This window comes from Ursus maritimus, unplaced genomic scaffold (assembly GCF_017311325.1).
Source record: "Ursus maritimus isolate PB19 unplaced genomic scaffold, ASM1731132v1 scaffold_2, whole genome shotgun sequence".
In the NCBI taxonomy this organism is placed as follows: domain Eukaryota; kingdom Metazoa; phylum Chordata; class Mammalia; order Carnivora; family Ursidae; genus Ursus; species Ursus maritimus.
In genome coordinates, this window is record NW_024424452.1 from 26,764,115 (window position 1) to 26,787,806 (window position 23,692).

The following is a 23,692-nucleotide window of genomic DNA, read 5'->3' on the forward strand; positions in this document are numbered from 1 at the left end:
CACACCAAGCTCATGCCCACCTCTGGACTTCACCGCTGCTGATCCCTCCACCTGGAACCCTCTTCCTCCACATCTTCAAGTGGCCCGTGGTTCCCATCACTCGGGTCTCGGCTCCAATGTCACCTCCTCAGAGAAACCTTCCCTAAAGAACTTACCCTGAGTAGAGGCCCCTGCGTAGCTCTGTCAGTTAAGTGTCTGCCTTCGGCTCTGGTCCCAGGAGGCTCAGGTGGTGATCCCAGGGTTCTGGGGTTGAGCCCTGTGTCTGGCTGCTTGCTCAGCAGGAGCCTGCTTCTCCCTCTGCCTGCTACTCCACCTGCTTGCGCGCCTCTCTCTCTGGGTCAAATAAAGAAATAAAATCTTAAAAAAAAAAGTACTTGCCCTGAGTAGCCCCATCCCCTCTACCTCATCTCCTGCTCTATTTTCTTCATAGCATTTAACACTCTCTGAAAAAATTAAATTGGCTCTTCTCTCCTCCTAGGATAAGGACATGACCTTGTTTCCCTTCAGGAACTCACATCAGGCAGTGTCCTGGGCAGGAGCTGGCTACTACCAGCCCTTTGGTTTTTTGTAAATAAAGTCTCAGTGGAATACAGTCCCCTACATTGCTTTATGTGCATTGCTTTATGCATTTTTTTAAAGATTTTATTTACTTATTTGTCAGAGAGAGAGAGAGACAGCATAAGCAGGGGGAATGGCAGGCAGAGGGAGAAGCAGGCTCCCTGACTGAGCAGGGAGCCTGATGCGGGACTCAATCCCAGGACCCTGGGATCGTGACCCGAGCCAAAGGCAGACACTTAACTGACTGAGCCACCCAGGTGTCCCTGCTTTATGCATTTTTTATGGCTGCTTCAGCCCTACAACCTCAGAGCTGAGTAGTTGCAACAGAAATAGCCAAGTTTGGGGAACAGCAGAGAACCTAGCAGGGTTGGAGTGGGTGGAGGGAGGGAGTGCGGAGATGAGGCCAGATCAGGTAGGGCCTCTCCGACCAGAGAGAGGGAGTAGGACTTGGCTGCTTCTTGGAGCGAGGTGGGAAGTCATGGGAGGGAACTGAGCAGAGGGGCGCTGTGACTTAAATTAGGTTTTAACAGGTCACTGGTGGAGAATAGACTGAAGGTGGGCTTGGCAGCCAGAGGGGCAGTGGAAACAGGGTATGATAAGAACAAAGCAAAACAGGTCCGTGAATAATGGGGCTAATATCAGCCTCGACTGCAAAGTGGACCCAGGGTCGTGTTTCCCTGAAACGACAAAGTGAAGTTACTGTGGACTGTTGTGTTCAGAAAGCCCTTATCTGACTTCTCCATGTACAGGTGACAGATCTTCCAGGGGAGAGAAAGGTGTTTCCTTGGTACCCATAGAATTTCAAACTGCAAATTTTCCAGAATGTTAGAGAACAAAATTTCTCAGCTAGGAAGATGGGAACGGTTGCTCAAAGAAGGAGGTCACTTTGCCACCTTAGAGATGCAGAGCATCCTCGGGAGAAATACTGCCTCTTGTTTCCTTTGCAATTAGTTTTCTTTTGTGTGTTATCCCAGCCGGAAGAACGGCCAGGCTGAGTTTTGCTTCTCTCTGTCCACTCTTCGCTTGCTCACAATTAAAGATCATTCACGGCATTCTGTTCTTTGGTCCCTTCAGTGTATTTCAACCTAGGATAGTCCCCCACATTTTGTTGTTGTTGTTAATGTTGTGTTGCTAAAGAGAACAAGCCAATTATACCGAATATCACACATTCCAGATTTCTCCTTATTTTCTTCCTTGGAGTGGTTTATTTGTTCCTCTGTCTCTTATATATTCTGTGAACTTTACTTTTTAAAAATGTTTTTGTTTACTTAGAGAGAAAGCACGGGCACAAGCAGGTGTGGGGGTTGGAGAGGGGCAGAGGGGGAGAGAGAATCTCAAGCAAACTCCCGCTGAGCGTGGAGCCCGACTGGGGGCTTGATCTCACGACCCTGAGGTCATGACCTGAGCTGAAATCAAGAGTTGGATGTTCAACAGACTGAGCCATCCAGGCACCCCTATTCTGTGAACTTTAGATCTGAAAGCTTCATTGGATCCAGGTGAGTAAACATGCTTTCTGAACAGGGTGCTGCTGGCAAGGACAGTGTTAAGAGGATCTGTCTTCCACGTAGACTTAGCACCCAGCTCTCTCCTAGATGGTCAAGCAAGAGAAATGAAAACGGATGTCCACACAAAGACTTGTACTTGAATGGGCGTTATTCATAATAGCCCCCAAACAGGAAACAAGCCAAATCTCCGTCAACAGGTGAATGAAAGACAATTGGCAATACATCCATCCAGTGATAACTGCTCAGCAAGGAAAAGGAAGTACACCTTAGATCCCTCTCAGAATCATGGTGCTGAGTGAAAGGAACAGGTCGAGAAGGGCCACCTGCTGTACATAGTCACAAAAAGCAGACCACTAACTGCCCAGAACTTGGGAAAGGAGGCATTACCTGCAAAGGAGCATGAGAGAACTTTCTGGAATGATGGACATTTCCTTTCTGTATCTTGAATGCGGTGGAAATTACACAGACATATACATTTGTCAGAACTCATCACAGTGGCTACTTTAAATGGGTGTGTTTTATTGTATATAAATTACATCTCGGTGGAGGAGAAAAAGGAAATCTGGTCAGGTCTCTGCGTCGGTGTGTTCTCTCTCCTAAAACCAATACCCCTGAGAAAGTGCCCAAGGTCCAAGGTGTTCCCTCCTTTACAATTGTTCTTCCTCAGCCTCACAAAAGTAAGGCAATACTTCTTACTGAGAAGTATTTCAGAACTTACTGAGAACTTGGAAGTGCTGCCGTATAGAAACCTGGATGCCAGACAAAGGCATTGTGGGAAATCACAGTGTGTGGCTAGGAAAGAGAATGATCCCAAGGACCAGATGACAAATCCTTTTGCAATACAGATGGTTTCCTGTTTGCTTTCAGTCCCCCTGGAGGAAGCATGGCTTGTTGAGCGATAGGTGACTATAAATAATTTCTTTTTTTTTTAATTTTATGTATTTATTTTAGAGAGAGAGAGGGAGAGAGCACAAGCTGGGGGAGATCCAAAGGTACAGGAAGAGATTTCAAGCAGACTCTGCACTGAGCGTGGAGCTGGACATGGGGCTTGATCCCACAGCCCTGAGATCATGACCCGAGCCAACACCAAGAGTCAGACACTCAAGCAACTGAGCCACCCAGACGCCCCTACAAATAATTTCTGATAATGATTTATAATGTGATACGTGGCAAATTACATAGGAGTCAAACACTATGACCTTGAGTCACTTAGCAAAGACAATATTTCTATTCCAGTCTCCTGTTTATGTGAAAAACATTTCTCAGTATTTACTTCTATAAAAACAAAACATTGGACTAGCACTTATTCTAAACTCTGTCCCATTCCAGCCACAAATAATATGCATCCACAGGTAGATGAACCTGAAAAAAAATACACATAAAAATAGCCAGCCCCATTCATCTAATTAAAAGACTTATTTAGGGCACCTGGGTAGCACAGTCGTTAGGGGTCTGCCTTCGGCTCAGGGCGTGATCCCGGCATTCCGGGATCGAGTCCCACATCAGGCTCCTCCACTGAGAGTCTGCTTCTCCCTCTCCCACTCCCCCTGCTTGTGTTCCCTCTCGCTGGCTGTCTCTCTCTGTCAAATAAATATTAAAAAAAAAATACTCAAAAAAAAAAGACTTATTTAGAATGAAACATTTTATATATTGTACATCTGAAACTAATATTACACTGTAAACTAACTAGAACTTAAAACTTTTAAAAAAATAAATCAAAACGAAAGAATAAAACATTTTAATATATAACAATTACTGATCACAATGTAGTATGGTTATATTGTTTTGATCAATTATTTTCAAATAATAATTGCAGTGATAATTCAGAGAAAAATTTTAGCGCTTACAGCCTTAAGAACACAGGACACTTTTCAAAAATTAGACCCCTTGGGAGAATAGGACTTTAAAAATAAATAAATAAATGTCACTACACATACATATTTTTTTGCAAAGAAGTATGATCAGGTGATTAATAAAAAAAAGCCTTTCAAATATACTACCTTAAGATAGAAGTCTGTGGGGGAGGACGAATGGAAATACGAGTTCAAGGAGGGGGAAAAAGAGGAAAATAAAGTTTCCAACTGTTAAGAGCCTGTTCTGGTATTTTTTTCCCCTACAAAATTTTCCGTTTGTTTTCATGATGTTGTGTGATTCTGCTCATGGATTTTGTTTTGTTTAGTTTTTATTTCATAATCATAAACTTCCCTCTGCAACCCAGCTAGACTTGGAGGGGAGCAAGGAGAAGGAACGCAGTCAGCAATGGCGATCTTCTTGCTGCTCTGGCCTTTCCTGGACCCAGAGCACTCCGTGGCTCCCGCAATATTCACGTCCTCTTTCACCTTGCCAGAGACCACAAGCTCGTCATCCAAACACTCAGTCTTGGCAGCGCAGATGCAAAACTGGGAACGCGCTTGTTGTCGGGTCCAGTATTTGCCACGGACCGGATGCCAGGACCTGTGTGTTTCAGGATGAAATTGCCATCCTCAAATTTCCCCCCATAGATGGACTTGCTGCCAATGCCATGATGGCATGTGACATCACCATCCTGGCACACAGATCCCGGAATAATCCTGTGAAAGCAGGAACCTTTAGAACCAGATCCTTCCTCCCCAGCGCTCAGAGCACGAAAAGTTTTCTGTGGTCTTTGGAACTTGGTCTGCAAACAGCTCGGAGGAGACACAGCGCAAGGGCTGGCCATTCATGGCTGCGCTGACCATGGCTGGGCGAGGCTGGTGGTTCTGGAGTGGCGGCTTCTGCTCATGGATTTTTTTTTTTAAACAATGATGGCAGGTATATTCAAAAGCGTGAAGTAAAAGTTATAGTCTAAAATATGAATATAATAGTTGGGAAATGAGGCTGCAGCTGTTTTAACTTATGATAGGGACGTCTGGGTGGCTCAGTTGGTTAAGTGTCTGCCTTCAGCTGAGATCATGATCCCAGGGTCCTGGGATCAAGTCCCAAGTGGGGCTCCTTGCTCAGCGGGGTACCTGATTCTCTCTCTGCCTGCCACTCCCCCTACTTGTGCGCTCCCCCCCTCCACTCCCCTGTCTCTCAAATAAATAAATAATATTTTAAAAATTAAAAATAAAAGAAACTTAAGTTGACGTCTGTCAACTTAAAAATGTGCAAGGGGCACATGGTTCTTAGAAGTTCTTTCAGGAGAAACACAAGGAAAATACTTGAAGATCACTAAACAAGACCTCTGTCCATCTACTGAGCAGTACCCGTGTACCAGGCAAAACACTCAAAATCAAAACTGACAGGGTCCCTGCTCTCATGGAGCTGAGATCTAGTAAGTAAGAAACAAATAAAAACAAAGGAGAGAACAACCCAGTCTCAGGAATTGGTACTTTAGGAAACACAGTACAGGTGACCCTTGAACAATACAGGGATTAGGGGCGCCACCCCCTCCCCCACCCTGCACAGTTGAAAATCTGCGAATGACTTTCGATTCCCCCAAAATGTAACTACTAAGAACCTACTGTTGACCAGAAGCCTTACTAATAACCTGAACCATCAATTAACATAGATTCTGTATATTTATTATATACTGTAATCTTACAATAAAGTAAGCTAGAGAAAAGAAAATGTTAAGAAAATCATAAGGAACAGAAAATACACCTACAGTACTGTACTGCATTTAAAGAAAAAAGTCCACATACGTGTGGACCTGCACAGTTCAAACAGGTGTTGTTCAAGGGTCAACTGTAAATGTAACAGAAAGTTCCTTGGGTGAGGGAAGGGTGAGTGTTGATGGGAGAGGGGCAGATGGGTTGAACAAGGTAAGTCTTGTCCACAGGGGAGGTGACATTTGAGCTGAGACCTGAATGACGAAGTTGTCAGGAACCATAGAATCTGGGGAAGAGAGCTTAGGAAACAGCAAGTACAAAAGCCCTGTGGCAGGAACAAGCTTGGTGTGTTCCTTGGGTGGGGGAAGGGTGAGTGTTTGTGGGAGAGGGTCAGATGGGTTGGACAAGGTAAGTCTCACAGGGGAGGTGACATTTGAGATGAGACCTGAATGACGAAGTTGTCAGGAACCAGAAAATCTGGGGAAGAGAGCTTGGGGAAAAGTAAGTACAAAGGTCCTGTGGCAGGAACAAGCTTGGTGTGTTGCAGGAACAAAAAGAAGATGCCTGTGACTGGCGTATGGTGACCCAGGGGGAGTATAGACAAGCCAGGCGGGGGACTTGTAGACTGTGCTATACAGTCTGAATTTTATTCCCAAGACAATAGAAATTCTTTGGAACAGTTTCTCAACCTCCACCCTATTGACATTTGGCCCAGATAAGTCTTTGTTGTGGGGGACTGTCTTGAGCATTGTAGGATGTTTGGCGGCATTCCTGTCCTCTACTCACTAAACTCCAGTAGCAGCCCACCTCACTGCTCCTTGTGACAACCAAAAATGTCTATATTTGGCCAAACATTGCCAAATATCCTTGGGGGGGGGGATATCCCTACAAAGGGATACTACACAGCCACCAGAAATGGTGATGCTGGTCTACACCTCATTAGTGGATGAGCAGGAAAACACTCATGACCCCAGTGAGTCAAGCAAGATTGAACACATTTTATCTCTGCTCCCTCCCATAACCTCTCTGAAATGACCGTCAAGGTATAAGAAAGGTTTAAATTAATGAGGTCAAGGAGAACAGGAGAGGAAACAACATCAGATGAGGAAGGGGGACACAATTTTAGCAGAGGGAAAACAAGTGGTAAGTGAGTTAGCCAAACACAAAGATGGAGGCCAGCAAGAATGAAGCTAAGCCCCACCGTCGAGGCCAGAGGAGTCTGAGAAACCAGTTACACGTGGAGGCTATGTGAGTTGCAATGGAAAGCGGAAGTGCTCTGTGGAAGTCAGTAGAAGGAAAGGCTGGATTCCTCCCACCCCATAGAGCAGGTGACTACATCTTCCCCAGCCACAGCGTAAGACAGAAAGTGTTAGCTGGCCTGGATGTGGGGAGAGGCATAGCGTGGGAAGGAGTGGGTCGTGGAACTGAAGACAGGAGAATTAAGGGAGAGTGTACCTAGGAAAGATGAGACCCCTCCACCCCAAGTTCCCATCCCTACTCTGCTCCCAAAATGATGGCAGTTAGGCTAAGACCTCTGAAAAGTCAAGATTGGCTAAGTCATGCTGTAGTTATATAACACTTGAATCTCAGTAGTTCAAAACGACTAAGATCTATTCTTTGCTCAAGCTTCGTGTCCTCATGGGCTGTGTCCACTCCGTCTGTTGGAGCAGTCACAGTCTCAAAGGTGGATGGTCGCCATGCTGAAGGGAAAAGAGACGTTCCGAGGGTCCCGCATTGGTCATTAAATACTCCAGCTTGGAGCGACACACCATTTTTTAGATGAAATTCCCATAGTATAAAACTCACCATTTGAAAATGAACAATTCTTGGGGTGCCTGGCTGGCTCAGTTGGAAGAGCATGTGACTCTCGATCTTGGGGGTATGAGTTTGAGCCCCACATGGGGTGTAGAGATTACTTAAAATTTAAAAATCTTTTTAAAAAATGAACAATTCAGCGCTATTAGTACCTTCACAAGGTTCTATAACCACCACCTCCATTCAGTTCAAAACATTGTGATCACCCCAGAAGAAACCTGTGCCCATAAGCAATTGCTCCCCAGACCCCTCTCCCCCCCACCTCCAGCAGACATCTGTCTGCATTACGTCTCTATAGATTGACCTTGTCCAGATATTTCATATACATGAATCCCCATTACTTGTGGATTCCATATTTCTGAATTTGCCTACTTTCTGAAATTTACTTGTAATCTCACAATCAATACTTGTGGCTGCTTTCAGGGTCATTCGTGGAAATGCACAGAGTAGCAAAAAATTTGAGTTGCTTAGCGTGTTCCCAACCAAGGTCAAACAAGGCAACACTCTTCTTGTTTCAACGCTCAGGACTCTGAACACGTATCCTTTTTGTGGCGTATTTGGTGCCGTGTATTTTGCATTTTTGTTGGTATTTTTTGTTTGTGATTTCACTTTTAAAATGGTCCAAAGCATAGTGCTAGAGTGCTGTCTCGTGAGCTAGGAAAGCACACGTATTGGATAAGCTTTGTTCCGAACATGAGTTATAATGCAGTGGGCTGTGAGTTCAATGTTAATGAATGAACAATATATATGCAACATGGTTTCTTTAAAAAGAAGCACATATAAATCAAGGGGTTATGTATTTTTTTTAAGATTGTTAAATTTATTAGAGAGAGAGAGAGAGAGAATGCGTGCATGTGCGTGAGCAGGGGAAAGGGGTAGAAGGAGAGGGAGAATCAGACTCCCCGCTGAGCAGGGAGCCCCACACGGGGCTCAATCCCAGGACCCCGAGATCATGACCTGAACTGAAGGCAGACGCTTAACTAACTGAGCCACCCAGGCACCCCAAGGGTTTATGTATTGATTAGTTCATAAAAACGTTGTGCCCAGAGGCTCATGGGAACTGTATTTCCCTAGGAACAACGATTCAGTATGCACTAATTTGGTGTTCCCAGTGCCTTTTCTGAACATTACGACCATGAATAATGAGGTTCAACTATAAATGGAATTACATACTATGCGACCTTTGGTCTGGCTCCTTTCACTTAATGTAGTGTTTTTGAGGTGCGTCCATGCTGTAACATATGTCAGAACTGCATCATTTCAATGGCTGGATGACAGGCCATTGTGTGAATATACCGCAATTTATTTAGCCAGTCAACAGTTGAGGGACATCTGGACGGTTTCCATCTTTGGGCTATCGCGAATAGTGCTGCTATCCACATGTGTCTACAGGCCTTTATTTGAGTACCTGTTTTTATGATTTTCGATATCTACTTAGGAGTGGAATTGCTGGGTCATATGGTGACTCCATGTTTAATTTTTTGAGGAATGAGTGTTTTCCACATCAGTTGCACCATTTTACATTCCCCATAGCAGTGTATGAGGATTTCAATATCCTCACATCCTCACCAACATGGGTTATTCTCTGTTTGGTTATTTGTTTTCACTGTAGCTATCCTCCTGGGTGTATTTGCATTTCCCTGATGACTAATGATGTGGAGCATTTTGTTTCATACTTGTTGACTATTTGCATATCTTCTTTGGAGGAGTGTCTATTCAGGTCTGTCATTTATGTTTTCATTGGGTTGTTTGCTTCCTTGTCCTTGAGGTGTAAGTGTTCTTCATATATTCTGTATACTAGGCCTTTATAAGATACATGATTTGCAAATATTTTCTCCTGTTCTCTTGTCTTTTGACTGTCTAGATAATATCCTTTGATGCACAGGAGTTTTTAATTTGTTAAAGTCTGATTTGACTTTTTTTTTTTTTTTTTGCTGCTTGTGGTTTTGGTGTCCTAAGAATCCATTGGTGGGGTGCCTGGGTGGCTCATTCATTTGAGCATCTGACTCTTGGTTTCAGCTCAGGTCATGATCTTAGGGTCATGAGATCAAGCACTGCATTGGGCTCCACGCTTAGTGGGGAGTAGCTTGAGGTTCTCTCCCTCTCCCTCTGCTTCTGCCCCTCCCCCCGCACACGTTCTCTTTTTCTCTTTCTCTAAAATAAATAAATTTAAAAAAATTTTTTTAAGAATCCACTGGCAAATCCAAGATCATGAGAATTCACCTCAATGTTTTCTTCTAAGAGTTTGTTATAGTTTTAGCTCTTATATTTAGGTCACTGATCGATTTTGAATTAATTTTTGTTCATGGTGTGAGGTAAGGGTCCAACTTCATTCTTTTGCATGTGCATATCTGGTTGTCCCAGGACCATTCATTGAAAAGACTGTTCTTTCCCTCAATGAATGATCTTGGCATCCTTGTCAAAATCACTTGGCCATTGGTTCGAACTATCTACATCGTCCAGGACAACTCAAGGGATCAGGTATAGTTGAAAGGAAGGAGACTAAAAATACTTGGTAAATGAAACCAATGACTACCACAGCCTTCATGGAGGAGACAGCAGAATTCTCTCTAGGAAACTAAGTAGCTCAAGAGGAAGATCTACAGATACTGATATTTGGAGCTCTCCATGATAGGCAGGGGTCCCTCACATCTCCCTATGATGGAGCTTGCTAGTCTACAAACCTCTCTTCACAGCAGAACTTTCCAGAAGCTTTTTGCTCCTCACTCTAAAACATGAAAAGGCAGCCAAAGACTCCAGATATCTGAGAAAAGCTTTTATTATGAAAGACAATCCAGAACAACTAGCAAAAAGGGATTTGGAGAAACAATGACAATGAATGTAATAAAGTCCCCAAAAGCTACCATAAACATCATGGAGAGATATCAGATGATATATCATTCCTAAAACAAGATCAAGACATCCTTTAGTTTTATTTTTATTTTTTTGAGTAAGCTTGAACTCATGACCCTGAGATCAAGACCTGAGCCAAGATCAAGAGTCTGACACCTAATTGACTGAGCTACCCAGGTGCCCCTGTAAATACTGGAGTATTTAAGGTGAATTCATGACCTCTGTAAGTTATCTTAAAATATTTCAGCAAACCACAACAAGATACCACATTGTATGTTCTAGAATCGCTGTAATAAAAGAGACAGCGATAAAAACAGATGTGGGTTCTGGTTTGTCTTCCTTCTCCCCAACTCCCTGTGTAGCTCTTTGTTCCCGCAACTGATGTTGCTGATCCTACAGCAACTTGAGGTCCTCCGTCCAATACAGAGGTCGCAGCTGTCCACTGAATTCTCGACCAACTGCCACAGTTGTGTAAGGTTTAATCTCAATAACACATCCCACTCACACTGATTCTATTTCCCTGGTCAAACCCTAAAAGTTGGTACTAATTATCTGAGGAAAGGCAGCCAGGTACCCATCAATGCTACTGCACACATAGGACATCTCTGAAAGGCCTTCCCAGCCACTAGTAACCATAGGATGTTTGGAGGGAGGGCCTGGAAGGTCCAGGAGGTCCAGGGGTAGGGAGATTTACTTTGCATGCATTTGTTTGTTTGCATTTTTTTTTTACCTTGTGCATTTTTCAAACACATGCTCATGGTAAAATACAACAGCATACAGAAAAAGCGCATAATATGTGTAGCCTGCGTAGTCGTGTCCCATCGTGGTTTTAATTTGCATCTCCATGATTACAGAGGAAGCCAAAGACTTCTTTCTATGTTATAAGCCCTATGGATTTCTTACTGTTTGCAAGGGCATGTTAAAATCTTTGACCATCTTTCTACCAAGCGTCTGTCTTTTTCTTAATGATTCAAAGCAGTTCTTTGATTGGTCTAGGTATAAATTGTCATTTATATAGATGGTAGATATCTTCTACTCCTCCGTGTGTGTGTGTGTGTGTGTGTGTGTGTGTGTTTTAATCTTCTTTTGAAGAAGTTTCTTTTGATGAAGAGAGTTTCTAAGTTAAGTTCAGTTGAATTTATCAATTTCTTTCTTTTTTTTAAAGTTTTATTTATTTAAGTACTCTCTGCACCCAACACGGAGCTCGAACTCACAGCCCCGAGAGTTGCATGCATGCTCCTTCAGCTCCTCTGACTGAGCCACCGGGTGCCCCTCAATGTATTTTTTTTTTTTAAGTTTTGGAGGTAAAATTTAGTGATTCATCATTTGCATATAACACCCAGTGCTCATCACACCCTCAATGTATTTCTTTACTGCTAGTGCCCTGTGTGTCTTGTTTAAGTCTCCTGGTAAGCCTTGATACCCAGTAAAGCAAATCTTTCACTTTGGTTTCTCCCCACCCAAGAGTATCTGGCTATTTTTGCTTCTTTCCATTCCCATATAAGTTTTGGGATCAGATCATCAGGTTCTGGAAAAAAAAAAAGCTGAGATTTTTTATTGGGATTGCATTTGATCTATAAATCACTGTAAGGGGAATTGATGCCTTTCCATCTTGAATCTCCTGATCAATTAACATGGTATTACTCTTCATTTACTTAGGTCTACTTTAATGTCTCTCAAAAAATTTTTTTACAATATTTCAAAGAGGTTTTGTACATCTTTTGCAAGATGTTGGATCTTTTTATTAGGTACTCCTTGGGTGTAAGAGGAAGACTTGCTTTTCACTCTTTTGAACTGTGTGAATTTTTTTTTTACCATAGGCATATATTTTTCAGAATGAATTATTAAGATTTTAAAATCAGTACTGTATCATCATTGCTTGAAAATTGAAACTCTAAAGAGGTACACATTAGGAAGTCTCTCTCCTATGCCTGCGTCCATTTACATAACCCCGACTCTTTCCAAGCGGTAACTGTTATTATTAGTCTGTTGTCTATACTTGCAGAATTTTTTAAAAAATATTTATTTATTTATTTGAAAGAGCCAGCGAGCACGTGCGAGCGAGCAGGGGGAGGGGCCAGAGGGAAAAGGAGAAACAGACTTCTCACTGAGCGGGGAGCCCAACTTGGGCTCGATCCCATGACCCTGAGATCATGACCTGAGCTGAAATCAAGAGTTGGACACTCAACCAACTAATGCCACCCAGGCGCCCCTTCCAGAATTCTTCATACACACACCCATAAATCTATATTTCCTCTTGGTATGGTCTGAATATTTGTGGTACCCTCCAAATTCATTTGTTGAAATCCATATCCAGTGGACGACAACAGTAGGCAGGGCCTTTGGGAAGTGATTAGGTCCTCAGAGAGGAGCCCCCGGAAATGAGATTGATATCCTTACAAAAGTGACCCCAGAGAGCTCCCTGGTCCCCTTCCACCACGTGAGGATACAGGGAGAAATCACCAGCTATGCACCAGGAAAAGGGTCCTCACTGAACCATGCTGGCACCTTGATTTTGGACTTCCCAGCCTCCAGAACTATGAAAAATAATTTTTTATTATTTATAAGCCACCCAGTCTGCGGTATTTTGTTATGGCAGCTTGGGTGGACTAAGACACCTCTCTTCTCAAAACAAATGCCATAGATTATGTATCTTTCTGACAAAATCTCACAGGCAAGGCAAAAACACAAGGGACCAGTGGCTGTGTTCCTTACATTGAGAAGAAGCTGAGTGTGCAAATCCCAAGAAGTTCTGATAATGGGATCCCTGGAGAGGTGTTCCCCACTGTTACACTCTCTTCTCTGAACAGCCTTTTTAAATTTTTGATCATGATTTATTAAGTTACCAAGAGCCAGGCCCTATGCTATGCTAAGGACTTTATATACTCCACCTGTCTTCTCTTCTTCACCAGCAACCAGGACCCACACACCCATCCAATTACAGAAGGCACAGTGCCTAAGGCCATGATACTTACTTTTAGGGCCCCATGAAAAATACTTGAATTCTTTTCAAATCAGAAAAAAACGATAAATAGAACTCTGCCCTTATTGTATTTGTCTTTATAACAATACAATCATAAAATATAGTTTTAGATTGTCTTTTATGGAGGAATGAAACCCCACCAGCAACCTACCAGGTGGGTACTACTGTTATACAAATTATCCAAGGGAGAAAACCCAAGTCTGAGAAGTGCCTTGGCCAAGGTCAGACAGCTGGACAGTGTGGCAACAGGGACTTGAACCCAGGTGTGGAGGACCCTGCCATGGCCACCAAGCCAAAGGACCTCCAGGTCAGCCCTTTTCCTACCCAGGGCATGTGTCTGGCTGGAGCTGGGAAGGTTTATGCTGGGAGGAGAAGAGTTAGAATTCTGAGATCTCATGCAGTCTTCAAATATCTTAAGAGCTGTCACATGGAAAGAGATTAGCCCTGTTTTGAGTAGTTCCTGAGAACTGAGCTAGGATAGGTGGAGTGAGGTTGCCGAAAGTAGATTTTGATCCAGTGAGATAACGAACTTCCTGGGAGTAAGAAGATTCCTGGCAGTGACAATTTCTCCTGAAGACCAAAGAGGGGCGTATGACCCTAGCCGCTGACAAGAAAAGAATTCAAAACAAGGCTCTGTTGGAGAGGCTCACTGCCTTGGGAGGAGATCTGGATGAGAAAGAGATGAACTTTCATATCACTTGGACGTGGAGAGTCTACAGTTATAAATATGAGCAGTTTGTCAGTATGGGGGAGGTGGGATCCTCCCCACCTGTACCCCAGTCTCACGAATCCTTATTGAGTCCTCTCATATACCATAGGAGGGTGCCTAAGGGAATAGACTCTTTGGAAGAGCTGTTGGCAGTATCTGTTACTATTTAGACTGTACCTGGGACTTAGCAGCTCTATATGGAGGAATCTGTCCTATGATATAAACACACAGATGAGCAAAGGCATTTGCCCAAGCGTATGCCACAGTATGCTTATAATTGCAAAAGACTGGCAACAGCTTGTGTGTCCATCAGGGAACTGGTTAATTGGATGACACAGGATTGCTATATTGTGAGTGATGAAGACCCCCACCTTTGAGGATGTTGCTCTTAGGGAGGGTGGGGAGGGCATCATACAATTAATAAACATCCTTAATAAGTTAAATCATGCCGCACAGTTAGAGACTGGCGGGGGCTACGTGGCATGGAGGTGGGGGCAGGGTACAATTTTAAGTAGGGTGGCTGGGGGAGGCCCCACTGAGGTGACATCCAACTGAGAAAGACCTGAGGCTTGGTGGGACGCCTGCCCCTTCCTGTCATTCTTTTTTCAAGTTTGTTTTGTTTTGTTTTGTTTTGTTTTGAAGTAGGCTTCTTGCCCAGCGTGGGGTTTGACCTCACAACCCCGTGATCGAGGATCGATGCTCCAACTACTGAGTCAGCCAGGTGCTCCCTTCCTCTATTCTAAGGGGAAATTTGCTGTGATAACACCTTCGATGGGCCTGGCATCCAGCAGGCCTTGGAAGGACTATTGTTCACTTTAGTCTTGAAAATTAAAAGGAGCTCACAAAACTAAAAGCATTTCAGTTTGCAAACCAAGAGTGGGAGGGCTTGGGGTCTGCCGACTGTCTTATCTGCTTCCCAGAAAGGAATTGAAACATCTCATTGGAGGGAAAGGTCCTGCCTGTACATCCTGTTCGCCTGCCTGCCTTTGTAGCAATCCGCCCATTGTGTTTCCATCAGTTTAACTGCCTGGGGAGGCTCCTCAGCTCCCTTTGTACTTGATAAGGGCCCACAGGGCCTCCTCCATTAGGCAATGATGAAGCCACTGGTGTGGAAAGTCTCTCCCTGGACAGGAGGTCACTAGTCAGCAGCTCCTTAAACCACAGGAGTTGGTCCCTATCAATACATTTATTCTGTGTCTTGGCAACAGACAGATGGGAGGTACCAAAAGGATCAGTTGCTTGCTTTCCCTGACTCCAGGCAGGCCTTATCTGGTTCCTTCTAAAACTGTGCTCTAATGGGGTCTGCTCTGGTTTACATGTTACCTGAAGTAGAGAAAGGGGCTCCTTCAAGGGAGAAGAGACAAATAGAATTTTTACACAAAACCAGAAATAAGTATCCCAAGACACATCAATACATTCCCAATGGAGGGATGAGGAAAGGCTTCAGTGGCACCAACAACACTGCTGGTGGGACAAGAGAGGACACAATTGGGGTTTTGACACGGAAATGGGGGATGTTATCCTAGGCAGAAGGCACAGTTAAGAAAAAGGCATGGAAGCTGCTAACAAGGGAGCATATTCGAGCTGTTCTAAGTAGTTCCTTTTGTCCAAAGCACAGTGACAAAGAAAAGAATAAATAATAGTGATAACTAACATTCCCTGTGCACTTGTCTGTGCCTGGCAGCATTCAAAAGGCTTTCTACTCCGTCTGATCCTCCCAACAATCCTGTAAGAAAGTATATTAATATCCCAACTCTCTAGGTGAGGAAGCAGAGGCAAAGATAGCTTGATAAATTGCCCATTTGTGGCACCACCAATAATAATAACCACAATAATCAACTGCTACTGATTGATCACCATGTCCCCTGAGTGTTGGCTGTACCTCCTCTGATCTGACCCTTGATGTCCAGGTGAGGAAACTGGGGCTTGGGTAAGAGTAAAATTTTTGTATATTATTGAAGCTAAGTTGGTATTAATTCTCACCAGCTTGTTATAAACTAAGATGCTAATTGCAATTCCCGGGGCAACCACTAAGAAAAGAACTGGAAAATATATAATACAAGAGATAAGGGAATCAAAATGGTATACTAGGAAATATCTATCTAATGACCAAAAAGTAAGCAGTCATGGGGGAATTGAGGAATAAAAAAGATACGACACCGAGAAAACAAATAGCAAAACAGCAGAAGTAAGTCTTTACTTACCAGTAATCACATTCAATGTAAATGGATTAAACTCTTCGATTAAAGAGCAGGTCGACAGAACAATCAAATAACACGAACCAACGTTATGCTCACTAGAGATCCAAAGACACAAATAGACTGAAAGACAAAGGATAGAAAAGGTATTCCACGCAAATAGTGGTCAAGAGAGCTGGAATGGTTATACTGATATCAGGAAAATAAACTTTAAATAAGAAATTGTTACAAGAGACAGGGCGCCTGGGTGGCTCAGTCAGTTGAGTGTCACACTCTCAGTCTCAGCTCAGGTCATGATCTCAGGGTTGTGAGATTGAGCCCTGCATGGGGCTCAGAGCTCAGCATGGAGTCTTCTTGTCCCTCTCCCTCTCCTCCTCATTCTCTCTGTCTCATAAATAAATAAATAAATAAATAAATAAATAAATAAATAAATTATATATATATATACACAAAGAAAAGGTAGTTTATGATACCCACAGATCCCAAAAGAAAGCCTTCCATCCCATGGGGGAGGGAGCACACAGGGGTGTCCCGGGGGCAGTCAGGAGCTAGAGGGATAAGGCAGAACTGTGGGCAAGAGGAGCCTTTATTGGGGTTTCAAAGGGAAGGAATGGGAGAGGCAGAGTAATAAGGCTTAGGATTGGTGAGTTCGAATAATTTCAGCAGGCTCTTGGGTATAGGAGCTGTCCCGAGTTGTCTGATACCTGGCCCTGTAAACTATAAAACATTGCTGAAAGAAATGAAAGAAGACCTAAATAAATAGGTCTTTTTCATGTCTTTGGTTTGGAAGACTTAATAGTTTTAAGCTGAAAGTAGTATATAAAGGCAATCTAATGATTTAATGTGATCTCTATAAAAATCTCAATGTCCTGGGGCGCCTGGGTGGCTCAGTCGGTTAAGACTCCAGCTCTTGGTTTTGGCTCAGGTCAGGATCTCAGGGTCATGAGATCGAGCCCCCTGTCAGGCTCCACACTCAGCACAGAGTCTGCTTAAGATTTTCTCTGCCTCCGCTCTGCCCCACCTTCCCTCCCCCATCAACTCTGCTGTCTCTCTCTCTCAAATAAATAAATAAAATTTTTTAAAAATCCCATTGTCCTTTTTAGCAGACGTGAAAGACCCAAATGTAAAATTTATATGGTAATTTAAGGAACCCTGAAAAGCCAACAGGATCTTGGGAAAGAACAAAGTTGGAAGACTCACACTTTGTGATTTCAAACTTTCTATGAAGCTACAATACTTGAACAGTTTGATACTGGCATAAGGATAGACATACAAATGAATGGAATAGAGCTGAGAGTCTGGAAATAAGCCCATGTATCCATTGTTAATGGATTTTGACAAGAGTGCCAAGACTGTTCATTGGGGAAAAGAATAATCTCTTCAACAAATAGTCATGGAACAACTGGATATTCACATGCAAAAGACGGAAGTCAGACCTTGAACTCACATTGTTTACAAAAATTAGCTCAGAATGGATCAACAACCTAAATATAAGAGTTGAAACTATAAAATATTTAGAAAAAAACCTAGAGGCAAATCTTCATGACCTTGGATTTGGCAGTGGCTTCTTAAATGTGACACCAACAACACAAGCAGCAGCAACAACAAAAATAGATTAATGATAATAATAACGAATAATATTTTCCAGTTTATCAAAATTGAAAACTTTTGTGCACCAAAGCACACTGTCAGGAGAGTAAAAAGACAACCCACAGGATAGGAGAAAATGTTTGCAAATCATACATTTGATAAGGCTCTGATATCCAGAATGTGCAAAAAAACCCCAAAATGTTTACAACTCAAGAACAAAAAAAACAAGTAACTCCATTTAAAAACAGGCCAAGGGTTCGAAAAGACATTTCTCCGAAGAAGATACTCAAATGGGGCACTTGGGTGGCTCAGTCAGTTAACATCTGCCTTCAGCTCAGTTCATGGTCCCAGGGTTCTCAAATTGAGCCCCACATCGGGCTCCCTACTCAGCGGGGGAGTCTGCTTCTCCCTCTCCCTCTGTCCCTCCCTGAGATGGTACTCTCTCTCTCTCAAATAAATACGTAAAATCTTAAAAAAAAAAAAAAAGATACTCAAATGCCCAACAAGCAGATGACAAGAGGCTCAACATCGTTAGTTACTGGGAAAATGCACATGAAACCACGATGATGTCACTTCACAGACACTAGGATGACCACAGAAAAAACAAAAAAAGAAATAACAAATTTTGGTGAGGATGTGGAGAAACTGGAACACTTATGCACTGCTGATAGGAATGTAAAATAGTGCATTCTCTGTGGAAAACAGTCTGGCAGTTCCTCAAAAAGGTAAACAGACCAAAACAAACAAACAAACAAACAAAAAACTGCCATATGATCTAGTCCTTCCATGCCTCGTCATATACCTCAAAACAGAAAACAAGTGTTCAAACATTAATTTGTACACAAGTGTTCCCAGCCTCTTTATTCATAACAGTCCAAAAGTAGAAACGACCTCAGTGTCCATCACCCATTGACTGGATAAATAATGTCTAGTCGATTCAAACAATGGAAGAGTTCTCAGCCACAAAAGGCAGTGAGGTCGTGATACGCTTGACAGGGTGGATGAATCTTGAAAGCCACTAAGTGAAACAACCACTCACGCATAAAAAGCCACGTATTGGATGCATCTATTTATATGAAATATCCAGAACAAGTAAATCCATGGAGATGGAAAGTAGTTAGTTGTTGGCAAGGCCAGGGGGTGGGGAAGCAGGGAGTGGGGAGTGGCTGCCTAATGGGGATGGGGCTTCCCCTTGGGGTGACACGAATGCGCTGAAAAAGATGGTGTTGGTTGCACAATGTGGTCGATGTGTTAAAAGCTGCTGACTTGTATCCTTTAAAATGGTGATTTTTACGTTATGTGAATTTTACCTCAATCGGTTAAGAAATGAATACAAATGAGACCCAACTCAAACGAATGGGATATGAGGAGAGTTTTGCTAAGTGTTTCCAGGCAATCCTGGATCTCTGGAAGAGATTCTGGAAGTTGTGTTTTCCTCTGACCATTGTGGTGCTTGAATGGGATCCTTGAAAGAGCTTGGGTCACCTCACCAACCCTTTAAAAAATGGCGTCCATCTATGGGGGAGGGTATGAGGCCATCACTGGCATGCAGTTCTGCTCTGTGCCCTGAATAAATACTACCCACCGAGTAGGTAGGTGGGGGTTGCAGTTTTCAGCCTGTGCTCTTCTTGGGATGTGGTTGAGTCTTCTCAAGGAGATGTTTTTTTAAAAAGTTGCACTGAGGGGTCCTTTCACGAATTTGCTGGAGGCCACCATATATGCAGCAGCAGCCTAGAGCAATGCATGAAAATATAAAGAAAGAAGGCCAGGGACCCAGACACAAGTCATGTTTTAAACCTGCTAAGCGTCTGTACATCTGGTCATGTTTAACATTAATTTTTCTTACCAATAGGGAGAATGGATTTGCATAAAAAAGTCTAATCCATTACCCTAAACCAAAATCTTTTGACTCATGTATCTAAAATGTCCAGTGATAGGGGGCCTGGCTGGCTCAGTCCGAGGAGCATGAGACCTCACAGTTGTGAGTTTGAGCCCCACGTTGGGCGTAGAGGTTACTAAAGTAAAATAAGGGGCACCTGGGTGGCTCAGTCGGTGAAGCGTCTGACTTCGACTTGGGTCATGATCTCAGGGTCCTGGGATGGAATCCTGCGTCAGGCTTCTCATTCAGTGGGGAGTCTGCTTGTCCTCTGCCCCTTCCCCTGCTTGTTCTCTCTCTCTCTCTCTCCCAAATAAATAAATTAATAAAATCTTAAAAACAATAATAATAAAACTAAATAAAATAAAACATCCAGTGGTAAATTCGGTTTCAGTCATGGTCCAGGAGCTCAAGAGCCTCACCAACCTTACTTGGTTCTGCTTTTCTCTTTGTTGGTGACACTGTCAGCCGGGTTCTTCTCACTCACGGTCACAGATGACACCCAGCATTGCCAGCTAAATTCTTCCTTGTTATCCCCAAAGAAAGACTACATCCCTTGCCCAATAGCTCCAGCCCATGTCTTGAGTGTGAATCTCATTGGCCTTGCTGGGGTCACATGTCCATTCCTGAGCCAATCATTGAGCTGGGTGTGTGTGGCGCGTTGTAAGTGGCTAGAACTGGGTCTTATGCACATTCCTATAGCCACTCTGAAAGGGGAGAGCAGGGAGTTAATAGTTCCCCAATGGAAGTTTAGGATGTTGTTGTTGGAAGAATGGACAATGGAAGCTGAGTGCAGACAACAGGTGTTTAGGGGATTGTTTTGTTTTAGAGAGGGAATGGAAGGAGCAGAGGGAGAGAGAGAATCTTAAGCAGGCTCCCTGCCCAGTGCGGAGCCCCATCTCACAACCCTGAGATCATGACCTGAACCGAAATCAAGAGTCGGATGCTCAACGGACTGAGCCACCCAGGTGCCCCAAAAAGCAACAGATGTTTAAAGCACATGATGAAGCTCTATACAATCTGCCTTTTCGAATTCACTTTGTGCCTCCCTGTCTCTCTGACCTTGTCACTTGAGCCTGCTTTCACTTCCTCAAAGGTGCTCAATGTTTCACCTCGGGGACCTTCCGCACGCTGTTCCCTGTATCTGAAATGCTCTTGCACCACTGTACCTGGCCGACACCAACTTACCCTTTCGCTCTCAGCTCAAGCATCACCTCCCTGGGGAAGCTTGGCCGTTTTATATAGACAACTGTAACTCCCATAGCACACGCTATTCTTATAAGGTGACTTTGACACTCTCTGCGCATCGAGATGCGTGGCCCGTGTTCCCCTGCCTTGAATCCAGGTGAGCTCGAGCCCATCAGAGTGCCACGACGTGACTTTGGAAGGAGTGACATTATGTGACTTTCATAAAAGGTGGAAAGCTTCTGCCTGGCTCTCTTGGGAGGCTCACTCTTGGAACCCAGCCACCATGCCATACGGAAGCCCAAGTAACCATGGCAGGGCCCCCCCAGGGAGGGGAACTGGGATTCCTGGTCCCTATCCCTGGGTGACAGCCAGCTGATAACTAGCTCTGACTTGCCAGCCAGACATGTGATGAATGATCTGAAAAGTGGATTCTCTGCAATCTTCACAACATCAAGTGAGAGAAGCCAGACATAACAGGCCATGTATTGTCTGCTTCTATTTATATGAAATGCCCAGAATGTTAATATCTATAGGAACAGGAAGTAGAGTAGTGGTTGCCAGGGGCCAGGGAGAAGGAAGCACAGGGAGTGACTTTCAATGGGTACAGGATTTCTTTTTAAGGGAATGAAAATGTCCTGGAATTAGATCCTAAAGATGATGGCACAACTTCGTGGATCGACTCAAAACCACTGAGTTGGACCGTTGAAAATGGTGAATTTGATGGTACGAAAAAATGAAATCTTTAAGAAAGTCGACCCGCCAATCCCAGCCAAGCTGCCCTGGCTGATGCCATGTGGAGCACAGACTCACTGTCCAGGCCCAGTTCTGCCCAAACTGCAGCTTTATGGACAAAAATAAAAGTTGCTGTTTTAAGCCACAAAGTTTGAGGATAGTTTTGTTACAAAAGAATAGATGCTGATGCTCATAGACAAGTTTCCCCCAGCCACCTCCACAGTGTGGGGCAGGGTCCCTGTTGTCTCTGTATTTATTCTAGCTCCGCTGTCAGTGTGTGTTTAAATATATGACTAATTGCTGTCTTCCTCATTGACAGCTCTGTGCAGTGTCTTGAGCAAGAACCAGTCCCCAGGGGTGTATGTACCCACAGTGTTTGAGAACCATGCGGCAGATGTCAAAGTGGATGAAAAGCAGGTGGAGTCGGCTTTGTGGGACATGGCCGGGCAGGAAGATTAGGGTCACCGGAGGTACCTCTCTTACCTGGACACTCACGTTCTACTGATGCATTTCTCCACTGACAGCCTTGATAGTTTGGAAAGAAATTCTAGAATAATGGTCTCCGGAAGTCAAGCATTTCCGTCTCGACACACCCATCAGCCTGCCTGGGAACAAGAAGAGTCTTCAGAATGAGGAGCCCGCAAGGCAGGAGCTAGCCAAGGTGAAGCAGGAGCTGTACAGACCTTTTCTACCTTCCTTCGGGTTCATGCTTGAGGCACACATAACTCGCCAGCATTCATACCCACTTCTGAGTGACAACAAAGCTGAATAGATAACCAGGACCCAGCAGTGGTGTCATAGATAGGAAAGTCAGAGCTGCAACCGGCCAGGGATGGGTTTGTAAGAGTGTCATCAAGAGCCGGTGAGGCAAGGGTAACCCAGCCAGACATCGCCTTGCCTGGCTGGGTTCAAGACTGGCTCTGCCACCCATCCCCTATGTGACCTTGAACAAAGTGCTTGACCCTTCTCTGCTTGGGTTTTAGCAGGTATATTCTCATAATGAGTGGAGGTCGGAGAGCAAAGAAAAGTCTTACCTGCGACAAAAATTTGGAAAATTGGAGGAGATTTTGGCGAGGGCATCAGTATTATACTACATTCTTCTCCAGCATGAAGAAGTCCTTATTGTATGGATCCGTGAGTTCACTGAAGCAACCACACATCACAGATTTGTCCAGTCCAGGTGCGATATCAAATAATCTGCAATAATATCTGCAATAATCTGCAAATAATATCAAATTATTTGCAATAATGCAAATGAGATGGAAAACCTTGGAGCTGGCGTTAGACTGAGAGGGTGGTCAAGTCTCTGCCCAGCTGTCTGAACTTCGGCAGGTCACTATGCACCTCCCCCCGCCCCCCGCCCCAAGCCTTCCATTCCTCTTCGCACCCTTAAATAGCACCTACCTCCTGGGGATAAATTAAATGGTGCATGCAAAATGTTTCACAGAGTACCTAGAATAGGGATGACTACTTCAAAAACAACAGCCGCTACCCTTTTTTGGAGTGTGCTCAGCGCAATGATATTGCAAATAAAGACAGAAGCTATTTCCCCCTTAATACATGCAGAAAGAATTTGAATTCTCTGGGATTCCGACCCATCCCTTTGAATCAGCAGTTTGGATTCGGTTGCCATAGTCTTAGGGGCCATGAATGGCCAATGTGGAGGCATGTCGTATTTTCAAAAGTTGCCTTGACTTGTCTGACAAGGAGATACTGTTTCTATAATGTAGTTGACTCCAATTTGTAAAATTCCATCTACAGATTTTTTTTTCTTCCTAATTTCTACAACCTCTTGCTGCAGGTCCTAAGAAAAGGCATGCCCACCAGGAGGGGTGACTAAGTCTTTGTAAGACACTTGACTGGTTTGAACTCAACTCTGTCCAGCTGGGTTCCTCTGATAAAATACATTTCAGCAAGAGTTACCTCTAGAATTCCTGAATCTCTAATCCTTTTTGTAAACAAGGCATTGAGTAAATGTATTGCTCATCCCCCTGAAAAAGACCTTTAGAAAGTGGCGCTCTCATTTTACACGGCAGATCCATTTTACTTCCTCCAAAGGGCTGACATTAATATCCACTGCCTTCCCCAACTCCCCCCTCCACAAAAAAAAAATTCC

General features: G+C 43.7%; 1 long non-coding RNA gene across 1 annotated transcript; it reads right to left on the reverse strand.

Moving 5' to 3' along the window:
* Positions 1-164: 164 nt before the first annotated feature.
* On the reverse strand, positions 165-22,899 carry LOC121103672. The gene is made up of 3 exons (XR_005835865.1): positions 22,611-22,899; positions 22,060-22,181; positions 165-333 (listed from the first exon to the last, which is right to left on the reverse strand). It is a non-coding gene; the product is annotated as an uncharacterized LOC121103672 (long non-coding RNA).
* Positions 22,900-23,692: the final 793 nt, after the last annotated feature.